General features: G+C 36.6%; 1 pseudogene; it reads left to right on the top strand.

The window, feature by feature from the left end:
- Nucleotides 1-2,470: 2,470 nt before the first annotated feature.
- LOC104755230 (IAA-amino acid hydrolase ILR1-like 2) lies at nucleotides 2,471-5,125 on the top strand (annotated as a pseudogene).
- Nucleotides 5,126-14,624: the final 9,499 nt, after the last annotated feature.

Here is a 14,624-nt window from a genome sequence, read left to right as displayed (position 1 = left end):
GGCAAAAGTTGTGTGTCGAGAAGTGAGAGTCGAGACAAAAGAGGTTTGGGAGAGGAAGGACAGTCACACATAGTCGCACACACAGAGACCAAAAGGAGAAGAAGGGGGAAGGACAATCGCGAGTCGAGACAAAGGATTGTGTTCCTTAGAGTATCAGACAAAGTCACAAAACATTGTGATTCGGTTTGACGGATAACCGATCGGATTTCGGTTTGGATCGGTTTGAATCCGAAAACCGAATCACAATCAAAATATAATCCGATCGGATTTAACAATGAAACTGAAACCGGTTTGGATCGGTTTTATCGGATCGGTTCGGATCGGTTTTAGCCGATCCGGTTTATTTGCCCAGGGCTACTCAAAACACCCATTTTTCAAGTTACAGGTTTCTTATATGACTAAATTAACCAGCTAGAATTTTTAATTAAAGTTTTGGTAGAAGTCCAAGGCCAGTTATAGCCAAGGTTAAACCAGCTCAAACCTTGTTAAGATAGACTAACAAGTTATATATTTTCAAAAGATCACTTAATTGCTTTGGGAGGATAAGTTCAAGTTGGTGATAGTTGAAGAAAAAATCCTTACCGACGCCGACTAGCTAGGAGAAATAGTCTTTGATGACCGATGTATAAACAATGCTCTAATCTAAGGCTGCAATGTCATTTCCTAACTAGAAGGTTGTTGTTTTTTTCTAATAGCCGTAATGATATTTTGAGACCGCCTGATGAACTCTTGTAGGGTAGATAAAAAAGATTCACACGGTCAGGCATTCCCCCCCATCATCTTAGATATCGGATAATACACTTACTACTGATGTGATGGTGGAAAATTAGTAACTTTGTAGAAATTAAAGTGTCTATTTCAACTCATTGAATCAATACTGTGTTGGCAAATTGATTTAAAAATGGAATCGAAAAGTTGGATATTCTTGCTACTTTAAATGTGTACAGTGACCGACTTATCTTTTTTTTTTTTTTTGAGCGAACAGATGTTATCATTCACTATTGAAAGAGTAACATACATGAGGAGTAGGGTAGCTTAAAAGATAACATAGGAGGGCATGCCCCAAATTTAACAACAACAAAGTAGCATAGTAAGATAGGAGCAAATGATATTAAGGGCTTGAGAGCTATAGACCACAAGCTAAAAAGCTTACTGGAACATGTGAGATCAAGGCATATCAAAGCTGCTTCCAAGAGCAAGCCAATGGAAGGGGAGATGGCCATTTCCTTCAAAAGAGGGTTTAGTGGCAAAGAAGCGGACAAAGCTGACATTCTCACCAAGTTGGGAAGGACTACTCTAGGTAGATCTTTGTCAGGGGTTCGAGCAAGTCTGAGAATGCTTTGATAACCGGTCACTACTAAGGTGGTGGCGGTTCTGATGATGGGATAGAGATGCTTGAAGAGATTGGGGTAACCTTTGCTTCCATGAACAGAGGTCATAATGCCCCGAATCTTCAAGCTGATCTGAGGGAACTTCAAGAAGTTGATGAAAAGCAGATTGGAGAACTTAGTCAATAGGCAGGGTAATGGGAGGAGGCGGATGAAACAGAGGTAATCCTCACTCAGTGGAGCTAGGATCATAATGCCAAGTTTCAACAAGTTATTACCTTCAGAGAAAATAGTCCTATGTGTTTCTGGTAACATGGGTTTTAGAGGACTCTTAAACCAATCTAGCAACATAAATGACTTAAGGTTCACTAGCAGTCTTCGAACTAATGGAGACCTTAAGCTACCAAGTTGTTGACTAGAATGGGAGAGAGTGGATTGCAGGTCGGACCTAGTTACACAATGACACTGAGGCAGTCGAAATATTGGTGATAGATACGGTAAAGGTGCAAAGGATGCATACACTAAAACAAGCCCGACTAGCAGGACAGACATACTGATGAAGCTCAGCCAAACAAACATCCAAACCAAACCAAACAACTGGCCATGACAAAAGGGGTTTTCAAGACAAATAAGTGCATCAACTGTTCTGCTACCGAGTACGACTCGACTTGACCAAGCAGTGTAGACTGACACTAACCAATTTGACCTTGGTATGAAGTTATAAACGGGTCTATGGGACTTCCAGATCAGAAATAAATCATGGTTTCTTTGAGGACGACTAACTTCCAGGGTTCCAAGAAAAAAAGCGAGAATACAACCTGGGCCAAATGGGTAACAAGAGGGAAAGAGAGGATGTCGATAATGTGGGTTGCTTTGTCAAGATCTTCATCATCTCCGGCGTCAGAACAGAGCTTTCGTCCAACTGCAACCAAGTAAAAGCCTTGGTGAGGGGATTAAAATCCGAGGAGCGGTAAGATGTTGTGGTTGACAGCAAAGTGAGGCGGTGAGATCGACAGAAACCGGGACTAGTGGGGCAATCATGGCTCTCAGAGGTAGTAACGGATGATTGGGGTCTCGATGAAGCAGGCTCACCGAGAAGAGAGACCGGGTGCAGAGGAGAGGTAGGGGGTTGAAGCTGAAGCATGGTCGGAGGTGAGATCTGGAATCTCAAAGGGTCTCCGATGGGGATGAAAGCAGAAACAAAAGGACTAGAGCGAACAAGGAAGCAACAGAGCCGAAGAAACAAAGACCCAGCGACGCCAATCGGACTCGACGCCGCCAGGAGAGGGTGCCTCGGTGGTTGTGCCAGAGAGAGGGTGGCTAGGGCGAACTTACTTAGTTTTAATATGACCGACTTATCTAAGATCTTAAAGATTTCTGGAGGAGAGAATACAAATTCAATTATAAGAAACTAGCATCTATTGTTGGTTCTGAAGATTCCACTTCAAAGGACTTGATGAGCTTTCCTGTAGTATCTGTTAATGACAGACGACTGCAAAAGAAAGATGATTCACAAATCACATATTCAGAGCTTTGTGACAAACTATACCAAAAATCCCCCCATTTTCGAGTTACAGGTTTCTTATATGACTTAACTTCTTCAAAAACAGTATGACTTCTTCAAAAATCAATCTAATTGTGGTAGTCTTGTACTTAATTTCATGTTTTAAAAAAAAAGATTCATTTTCTTCCATTTGGTTTCGGTTAGAGTATTTTGCACATGACTAATTGTGGTAGTCTTGTACTACTTAATTTCTGCAAAATTTACATATTTTTTTTGGTCATAATTTCTGCAAAACTTTTGCATAATTTCTGCAAAAATTTTGCATAATTTCTGCAAAATTTACATATTTTAAACAACTTTATCATTCAATTTTCAACATTCTTGCAACATTGTCATAATTTAGATAACTTTATCATTCAATTTTGAGACCTTTAGTTTTTTGGTAAATGATTGAACTTAAGACACTTGCATCCTTATATTTATGCAACATTGTCATATTTGGTTTGGAACGTTATTATCCCTACAATTTCCTTATGGTGATAATTAGTATTAGTTTTAAAAATAACTAGGATTTAACCTGTGGTACACAATGGGACAATTTTTTCTATAATTTTCTGCATAATTTTATTGTTTTATAAATTGATTGAGTTTTTTTTTTTTAAATTAATACAGATGTTACAATAAAAATTAGTGTATTTGTAATAACTAAGAGGGGGGTATTAAACTTGTATTTTAGAAGAGTGTAGAGTATTCTTAAAATCACTTGTTATTCAATTGATGATTTTTAAAAATCTTTTAAAATCCTATGTTATTCAACTTAGATTTATGTAAAATCATTTAAAATAATTCAAAATCTCTGGTTATTCAATCAAGATTCATAAAACTTACTTGAAATCTACTGTTATTCAAAATATAAAGTTTTAAAACATAAACTTACTTGAAATCTACTGTTACTTGAAATCTACTTTAAATGATTCTAGGAGATTTTGGTTTGTTTTTTAGTTGAAAATACTCTCCCACAAAATCATACCCTTTGAGATAGAATTTTACAAGATTTTAGAAGGAAAAAAAAACTGTATTTTCTGGGAAATCAAAACTGAAACAGGTCTCACCTCTTCACGTCCTCTAGCTATACATATTTCTTTGTTGAGAACCTTCCCTTGGGTGTTTCATGAGTAACATTGGCCTAAAATACATTCATTTTTTTTTGTTTTTTTGTTAGGGAACTGTGGTGCTTATCTTTCAACCAGCTGAGGAAGGTTTACGCGGAGCAAAGAAGATGATAGAAGAAGGAGCGTTGAAGAACGTCGAAGCTATTTTTGGATTACATCTTACCAACCGAGTTCCCTTTGGCAAAGCCGCTTCACGTGCAGGTCCCATGCTGGCTGGAGCTGGATTCTTTGAAGCTGTAATCAGTGGGAAAGGAGGTCATGCTGCAATCCCTCAGCATACCATAGATCGATCCTGTTGTTGCAGCTTCAAGCATTGTCCTTAGTCTTCAACACCTGGTTTCACGTGAAACTGACCCTTTGGATTCAAAGATTTCATTTTTTTCACTCTTTGATCTCATCATACCTGGTCTTGGTTTTCGAGAACTCATTTGTGTTTCCTCCTACAGGTGGTCACAGTGTCCAAGGTTAATGGTGGCAATGCGTTCAATGTCATCCCTGATTCAATCACCATTGGAGGAACTCTTCGAGCCTTTACTGGGTTTAGTCAGCTTCAACAGCGAATCAAAGAGGTGACGCGATCCATGATTGTGCCTTTATGAATTTTTGTGGTACTATGCTTTACCATAGAACCAATACCCAGTTTCAACTTTTGATTCTAGGTGATTACCAAGCAAGCAACTGTCCATCGGTGCAATGCATCTGTGAATCTAACACCAAATGGCAAAGAACCGTTACCACCAACAGTGAACGACATGGCCTTATACAAGCAATTCAAGAAGGTAGTCGGAGACTTGTTGGGTCAAGAAGCTGTTGAGGTAGCACAACCGTTGATGGGATCAGAGGACTTCTCAAAGTTTGCAGAAGTAATCCCTGGCCATTTCTCCTTCCTGGGAATGCAAGATGAGACCAAAGGGTATGCGTCATCTCATTCACCATTCTATAGAATTAACGAGGATGTGCTTCCGTACGGGGCTGCAATCCATGCATCGATGGCTGTACAGTACCTCAAAGAGAAAGGTTCTAAAAGTTCTGCCTCAGGCTTTCATGAGGAACTTTGAACTTTGTTCTAGACTTGTTTACTCATCAGTTATTGGCTCGTTCATATATCTTATTAATAGTAAAAGTCACACTCCACGGAAATGAATGTTATTTGCAAATTTCTTGTCAAACAATTTGTGGCATAATTTGAAATCCAAAGATATCAATTGCTGTGCTATGATAGATTTGTGACCAAAGCAATAACTAAAAAAACAACTGTATTTCATAGCATAGAATCAAAACATAATACTTCAGTGCCAAAAGAAATTAAACGAAGAAGAACAAAGATTCCCAAAGTTACAAAATAGACTTATCGGTTCCTCATGTGTCGTTGACCCTCTTCTTCTTCTTTTTGCTCATCTTCTTCCTTTACCTTCTTCTTCTGTACTTCATCTCACTTGAAGCTTTTTTTTCTTTGTTGAAGTTAACAATCAAATATGTTATTAGGTGGATCAGCTTGACCAGATTAGGTACTATGGTGGTGGCGACGAAAGTTACGTCTTTCCAGCACCTTCACAAACACAAAGCGATTAGTTATACTATGGTATAGAGTTTTCTTTTTTTGGTTTTATAAAATATTTTAAAATCATTCAAAGTTTACTAATAAATCTCATAGAATCTCTTAAAATCACATTTTATTTTCCTTTTTTTTAATGAAATAACTCTAAAACATAATCAAATCTCCTAAAATCATTCAGAATTCTAAAATTTTAAAATCCTATCAAATCCTAAAATAAACAAGTTGAATACCCCCCTCTAATAGTTTTTTTATTGAGTATATATGGATTAAATTTGAAAGAACTATATAAAGTATGTTCATTTTGGAAAGATAAAAGTACTAATTCAACTCAAATTTGCCACAATAATGGTTCATGCCTAAGACATTGTAAATATATTTATATTTAAGTATGGAAACAACTACAAAAATATTAATATATACTTTAGGCTGATATTATTTTTGTTTCTTAAATAAAACAATAAAATCTTTTTTAAATTTTAAAAGGAAAATAGCAATTAAGTCAAGATAATGTATGGGAATAAACTTTATTGATTTTGGTCATTTACCATATGTCACTTATTTATTTTTGTGTACTTTTGTAGGATTAAGATTGTAAATTAAAATTTACATAATCAATACTAAAAAGGTTAAACACAAAATGTATATCAAAAATGTTAAAATCACACAATTTATGCAATTAGACAAAAGTATTAGGTAACATTTTAACATTTTACATAATTTATGCATTTAACATATTATTAGATGATCAGGCTACCATATTCATGATCAAATATATTAAATGCATAAATTATTGATCAGGCTACCATATTCTTGCAATACTTTTGTCTAATTGCATTTAACATTTTAATATTTTTTATTGTGCTACAACTGCATAGGTAATTGTTTGACTTTGTCAATTATTAAAATCGCACAATTTATTATATATTTCTAAATTATAAATTACCTTGAAAATTATAATAGAGATCTAAATTGTTAGTAAAATTAGACAAAAGTACAGAAAATTAGATTATTTAAAAGAAAAAAATCGATACAGTATTTAGTTTTATCTCTTCTTTGTCTCTTTCCCTTTTCCTTGACTTACCTACAAAGAAAACATGAAACCAATTTAGAGTACAATCAAACAATCATGCAAGGGACTGTTAAGAAAACGAAACATATGTGTTTAAATACTTTTAGTTCCCTAAAATCAAAAGTCAATGTACCTTAAAAAAATTGTTTGTTTGATATTAAACTTCGTCTCACGTACCTTTATTCACCTTTTGTAAAATAAGAAGAAAAAAAAAGTGTTAATAATGAGTTGAGTGTAAAAAGTAGCAATGACCTAAATTGCATAAACAAAATAATATAGAGTAAAAAGATTTGTCCACTGAATGCATAAAGATTGTTTGAAAGGTAAAGTTTCTTATGAGTTGGTGCATTTTTGGTCTTAAGGTTATTTATATAGTAACTTATTTAGGATGGAATTAGGTTTGATAGTTGTAAAAATTGGTGAGCAAGCTTTATATTTTGGAAATTACAACTATGATTTAGAATATAGATAAGGAATATACTCCTAAATTGCCGTCTGAGATTCAGTATATATTTGTTAGAGAATATAGGATCGTATATTCAGTGTATATTGTGTTAATATGTTTTTGGTAAGCTTTAGCTTGGGGAGAAAGGTTAGCATTGATAGGATGCAATCTTCTTGATTTGGTAACTATATCGTTTGTATGTATATATATTTGAGAACGGATGAATGAATAAAGCAGAACATTTCGATACATTGTTTTACATGGTATCAGAGCCAATTGGCAAGAAAAACTTTAAGCCTTGAAAGATGTTGGAAGAGACGAAGGTGACGATGAAAACAGAGGGGTCGAAGGCGGTTGTTCCAGCGTTTCAACTGGCGCCAACTGAGAACCCTGGCGCGATCATAGCGCAAGTTTAGTTTAACGGAGATAACTTCGATGAATGGGCTCAAGCGGTGCGGACTGCATTGCGAGTCAAGAAGAAATATGGTTTTGTCGATGGAACCATATCAAAACCGGATGAAGATGGAGCAGACTTTGAAGATTGGTTGTCGGCAAAGTCGATGGTGGCACTTTGGATTCTCAACACAATTGATCCAAAAGTGAGAAGAACATTGGCGAATAAGGAAGATCCAAAGGAACTTTGGACAGAGATAAAAGATCGATTCTCTGAAGGAAATGGACCAAGAATCCAGGAAATTAAGGCGGAACTGGCTCATTGTCGCCAAGGGAATCTGAGTGTGATAGAGTACTTTGGGAAGCTGCAGATGCTGTGGGAAGATTTGGCTAATTATGACAAGGTCATAAGTTGCAAGTGTGGAAAATGCTCATGCAACATCAATGTCGAACTAGAGAAGAAAAGAGAGGATGATCGGATTCATCAATTTCTCCTTGGACTTGATACGGCTTTGTATGGAGGAGTGAGAACGTCGATCATCAGCACTGATCCTCTCCCAAACATGAACCAGGTGTACTCACAGGTAAAATCGGTGGAGCGAGTGAACACGGTCATGAGAGGAAGAGAACAAGAGAACACTCAAGTGGCGTTTGCAGTTAGAGGAGCAAGTCCCATGAGTGGTAAGGAAGACAAGGGGAAGATGGTATGTTCCGTGTGTAAGAAAACTAGGCATATGGCAGACACTTGTTTTCAAGTGATCGGATACCCAGAATGGTGGACTGAAAGACCTCGAGGCAATGGAAATTTTGCTCGAGGGGGAGGACGTCAAGGAATAGGGAGAGGACGTGGAGGAATGGTTCGTGCGAACCTTGCAGTAGCACAAGGTGGAGCCGAGGCGAGTGTCGAAGCAGAGAGGAGTGGTTACACAGGCCTGACGAACGAGCAATGGGGAACTCTAGTGAAACTCCTTGAGAACAGTAAGAAAGACACACCTCGTCTCAGTGGTAAGTCTCTCTCACTTGATTGGGTATTAGATACAGGAGCTACAAATCACATGACTGGGTTTAGTGATATGTTGTTGGATCAAAAGTATATATTGCCATGTACAATAGGGTTGCCCAATGGAAAGAATAGTTTTGCAAAAGAGAAAGGAACAGTAAGATTTGATGATGAGTTTGAACTGAAAAATGTGTTGTTTGTGCCAGAGCTGAAATGTAATTTGATATATGTGTCACAACTTGTTGCGGATCTAGATGTGGTTATGCAGATTGCTAATAAGGGATGTGTGATTCAGGACCATATAACGAGGAGTGTGACTGGAGCAGGAGAACTTAGGGATGGACTCTACTTTTTCCGTCGCTTGCAGGAGTTTCGAGTTTTTCATTTGAATAAAGATGGAGCTGAAGATCTTTGGCATCAAAGGCTTGGGCATCCTTCTAATGGTGTTTTTGATTTACTTCCAGTTGTTGGTACTAGGAATAAGGATTTTTCAGTTTGTGACACTTGTGTAAAGGCTAAACATTGCCGTGAAGTTTTTCATACAAGTGATAATAAAAGTGATGGAGTTTTTGATATGATACATGTTGATCTATGGGGTCCATACCGACGTCCAACTCTGTGCAACTCTTATTATTTTTTGACTATTGTCGATGATTTTTCACGAGGTGTTTGGGTATATCTGTTGCGAGAGAAGTCACAAGTCAGAGAAACTCTGTTGAATTTTGTAGCATTGGTGTCACGACAATTTAACAAGAATATCAAGGTCGTAAGAAGTGATAATGGTACAGAATTTATGTGTCTTGCAACTGAGTTTCAAAAGATGGGAATCATACACCAAACGTCATGTGTTGGTACACCACAACAAAATGGGAGAGTTGAAAGAAAACATCGACATATTCTCAATGTGGCTCGGGCGTTGTTGTTTCAATCGTCACTTTCTGCAAAGTTTTGGGGCGAGAGTGTGTTAACCGCTGCGTATTTGATCAATCGCACTCCGTCAAGGTTACTGAAAGGGAAGACTCCGTATGAGATCATCTATAACAAAGCTCCAGCTTATGAAAATTTGAGGGTTTTTGGTTGTTTGGCTTTTGCGCATAAACAACGTCGAGGAGGAGATAAATTTGAGGCTCGGAGTAGAAAGTGTATTTTCTTGGGCTATCCTTTTGGGAAAAAGGGGTGGAACATGTTTGACTTAGAAACAGAGGAACTATTTGTTTCACGTGATGTGGTCTTTGTCGAGACTACTTTTCCCATGAACTGTGAGACAACGGCCCGCTTGCGAGAAGACGATGATATCTCTGATTTTGGTTGGAGTGAAGAAGACGATGCAGACCGAGTTCTGGAGGAATCGTTGGTGTTGCGTGAAAATCACGAGAAGCAAGCAGTTGACACTGACCATGTCGTAACAGAGGAGGCTTCTCCTCGCACTGAAACAGAGGAAGATCGAGAAGACCCAACAGAGAACAATGTTGTTCTTCTCGATGATGATGACAATGCAGAAAATGAATCTGAAAACATTGAGCAGGAAGAGAGACTGGGGCGTGGTTTGCGATCCACTAGATTGCCTAGTAAGTTTCAGGATTATGTGATGAATACTATTATCCAAGTTGAGTCTGATAGCAATAGTTTGTATCCGTTATCCGACTATCTCGATACAACAAATTTTTCTGCTCCGTTTCTCGCTTTTCTTGCCACAGTTAGTGAGAATACAGAACCAGAAACGTTTCGAGAAGCAGTGGTGGATAAACGATGGAGAGTTGCTATGACCAATGAAGTTGATGCCATGGAACTTAACAATACTTTTGATCTGACAGAGCTTCCTCCAGGCAAGAAAGCAATCGGTTGTAAGTGGGTTTTCAAAATTAAGTATAAGTCTGATGGAACTATTGAGAGATTCAAAGCTCGCTTAGTAGCACTTGGAAACCGACAAAAGAAAGGAGTGGATTATACTGAGACTTTCGCTCCTGTTGTCAAGATGACAACTGTTCAAATTTTTTTGGAGGTCGCGGTGGCAAAGAACTGGGAGTTGAATCAGATGGATGTGCATAACGCATTTCTGCATGGGGATCTCGATGAAGAGGTGTATATGACATTGCCGCCTGGATTTCGCACAGGGGATAAAAATATGGTGTGTAGGCTGAATAAATCTATCTACGGTTTGAAACAATCACCACGCTGTTGGTTTACGAAGCTCCGTGGAGCTCTTCTTGACTATGGTTTTTGTCAGTCTCGAGCTGATTATTCTCTGTTTCATCTGCAAAGAGGTCATCTCGAGATGTATCTTCTTGTTTACGTCGATGATCTGATAATTGGAGGGAATGATTCCGCAGAAATTCACAAATTCAAAGCTTATTTGGGAGAGTGTTTTAAAATGAAAGATTTGGGTCCTTTGAGATTTTTTTGGGCATCGAGGTTGCCAGAAGTAAAGAAGGTATTTTTTTATGTCAAAGAAAGTACACTCTTGACATCATAAAGGAAGCAGGTTTGTTGGGAGCACAGCCTGATAGCACTCCCTTGGAACAACAGCATAAGCTTGGTCTTTCTAAAGCACCGCTTATGACCAATCCTGAGAAGTATCGAAGGCTGGTCGGCCGGTTGTTATATTTATTGGCAACACGGCCTGACTTGGCGTATGTTGTTAATGTGCTGTCACAGTTTATGAAGGCGCCTCGCACTGATCATTGGCTGAGTGCGTTGCGCGTGGTTCGTTATTTAAAAGGGACACCAGGACAGGGGATTTTGTTGAAGTCTGGTTCGAGTTTAAAGTTAGTTGGTTGGTGTGATGCTGATTATGCAGGGTGCCCTGTTTCTCGTAAATCAGTTGGTGGTTGGTTTATTACTCTTGGGGATTCTCCGCTGTCGTGGAAAACGAAGAAACAGAATGTCACTTCTCGATCCTCTGCTGAATCTGAGTATCGGTCCATGGTACTCAACAGTATGTGAACTGCAGTGGTTGAAGTCGTTATTGAAATATTTTGGTGTGAATCAAACGGAACCTATGGCGTTACATTGTGATAATGAAGCAGCACTGCATATTGCCGCAAACCCCGTTTTTCATGAACGCACAAAACATGTCGAGGTCGACTGTCATTGTGTTAGAGATGCGATCATGAATGGGACAATCAAGACGAAGAAGGTCCACACAAAAGATCAGTTGGCTGACATCTTTACTAAGTCGTTAGGCCAAACCGAGTTTCAATCAATGCTGTTCAAGTTGGGCATTTACAATCCGTATGCTCCAACTTGAGGGGGGGTGTTAGAGAATATAGGATCGTATATTCAGTGTATATTGTGTTAATATGTTTTTGGTAAGCTTTAGCTTGGAGAGAAAGGTTAGCATTGATAGGATGCAATCTTCTTGATTTGGTAACTATATCGTTTGTATGTATATATTTGAGAACGGATGAATGAATAAAGCAGAACATTTCGATACATTGTTTTACAATATTTGTTATCATAATCAAAGAAACGCTTACCAAATAAGGTTTACGAAATTAACTAATAAGAGTAATGCTAACTACAGTAGAACCTCTATAAATTAATATTCTTTAAATTAATACTCGATATAAATTAATAAATTCTTCCGGTTCCAAGTTGGGCCGGTGTAAAAAATGACACATTTCGATAAATTAATAAGATAATAATTTTTTCGGAAATCCTATGTAATAATATGGTCCCATCAATATTATAAATTAATAATCAAACTAATATTGATATATATATATATATATATATATCTAAGAAAATCTAGTGAAATATGACTTTACTGTTGTTTCCATATTCTTGAATTTGCATTCTTATTGGAGCTCATCTCTAATCTTTTTAATTGTTGTCTCAAATCGCATCCAAAAATTATAGAGAATCCTAAATGCGATAATTGCTTCCTTACATGTATTTGATTCTAAAATTACCATAATATATTCTTTGACTTCATCATTACCATGAATAATAGTAGCAATTTCTTCTAAACTCTAAACTTCTAACATTTATCATTTTTACGTAAACTCTAAACTTAACAATTATGATAGCCAAGATAACAAAATTCTTTAATATTTTTAAAGTAACAAAATTTTAAAAATTATGAAAATTAAAAATCTCTTCATAAATTAATAAGATATTAATTTATCGATAAATTAATAATTATTAATTTATCGATAAATTAAAACCTCTATAAATTAATAAAATTTTGTGGTCCCGATCTTATTAATTTATAAAGGTTTTACTGTATACATCTTATTTCATCCTTAACTGAATATTGTAAAATCAATACCTAATTACCAAAATCTCAACATGATCATATTTTTTTGGAAAACATCTCGACATCATCATAAATGCGATGTTGTAGACATATTATTTTAGGAATCTATTTTGATTTGCCATATTTTAATTATGGTTATTTTATGTAATTTTTAAGGATTATTTTTGTAAATAAGTTAAACTTAAAGGGTAGAACCAAAATGTACTTAAAAATGTTATATCAATGGAGAAAACAGAGTCGAAGAAAGGAAATATGTTGACCAAGAACTATGATTAAAACACAACGACTGTGCAGAGGAACATGCTATACCTCGATTGGGCCAAAAGATCTCTTAAATCTTACAATTAGCTTAACAATAAATCAAGTAGTAAATGACGTGACGATGCACTGAGGCAGACTAGCATGTTGGTGATACACGCACATTAGTAATCAAACTGATACACACGCATTTCAAACTGAACTCAGCTCGCGTAACTAGTCAGTCATTCTCTGGTTAACTTAATCGATTTGGTTTTAACGAGCCAACTATTCTAAACTAGAATTTCTAATCAGGACAGGCCCAAAAAATTTGGTTACCAACAAAAAAAAAAGCCTACGGAATCTGAATTGTTTTCTTTGTTGACACGTGATTTTTGTTTTAGAGCAAAGCTAAATAAGCACCAAGATTTTAAATAACTTGCATTATATTCCAATTGCAGCCCTTTTGAAATTTGAATTATAAATTTTGATTTCAAATTTTTTTTTTTGGTCTTCTCACCGAACAAGAACCGAACTCATCGAGTAAGTAACAAGGAATAAAAAAGACAATTTTGCCCCTCAGCGACTGTTGGTGGTGGATTCTAACTCCCACAACATGGCCCGGCCCAAGTGCTTTGAAGTCCAAGAAATGCCCTTTAGCTAGGAGGGACATTTTGGTCCTTTCGGTGGACGAACCGACACTTTAGCAGGAAGTGCCTAAAAGTGCGCAATATTTTTACAAAGAAAAAAAAAGGAGGAAAACATAAGGGTCTGAATGGTAAATCCGGTCAGAGCAGTCAAATATGTCTGCAATTTGGACCGTTCTATTTTTAAGACGTATAACAAACCGCTGCGGTCTAGTTCTATTTGTATGCAAAAACGGTCCGTAGTTGGTCTGCTGCGATTTTATCTCTGTTTTCTTTTGACCGCACCACTGCGTACTCTGTTTGATAAATGATAAATAAAGAGCAGTCTAATCCATAGACGGATTTGTCTGCCCCAACTGCTGCAACCATTCACACCTTAACAGTTACTACTAGCGGTGTTTCCCATTCATTCATTCTCTCGAAAATTAGTTGGTACTATTCAAATATAGTGTGACATTAGATGTCTTTGATAATCCAGCCAACGATTCATTTCATAATATCGACACCTGTGTATGGCATTCTTCTGCAAAGAATGATGAGAACTTGAGATTAGTCACCACTTTTTGCAGACCTATAACTAACAAGGTCCAAAGAGTTTGTTTTATGTTTTTATGACCTATACATGCATAATAAGGCAAACGAGGGATGGAATACCACTAAACAAATGTGCCTTGAAGTTACAAATGTTGAGATGGACAAGTAGAGAAATGTTGTAACTTTTAATATATCACTAGATTTTAATCTGCGGTGTATGTTTTTTACAATTATTAAGAAAAAAATTATGTTGTTTTATCTTGATTAATATTTAGATTTTATAATTTTTGTTGGATTGCATTTTTGTGTTGGTTTGAAGTATGTTTTCATAATTATTTAGATTGTATAATTTCAGTTGAATTGTTAATTTTAGAAATAATATGTGACATATATACATTCGATAAAATATTGTCGATCTCATGTATCACAATCCTAGAGGCTGTTATTGGAGAAGTGATTTCTAAATCCATATAGAATTG

The sequence above is a fragment of the Camelina sativa genome, chromosome 2 (assembly GCF_030686135.1).
Source record: "Camelina sativa cultivar CO46 ecotype springtype chromosome 2, ASM3068613v1".
NCBI lineage: Eukaryota > Viridiplantae > Streptophyta > Magnoliopsida > Brassicales > Brassicaceae > Camelina > Camelina sativa.
This window is presented reverse-complemented; position numbering and strand designations above follow the sequence as displayed.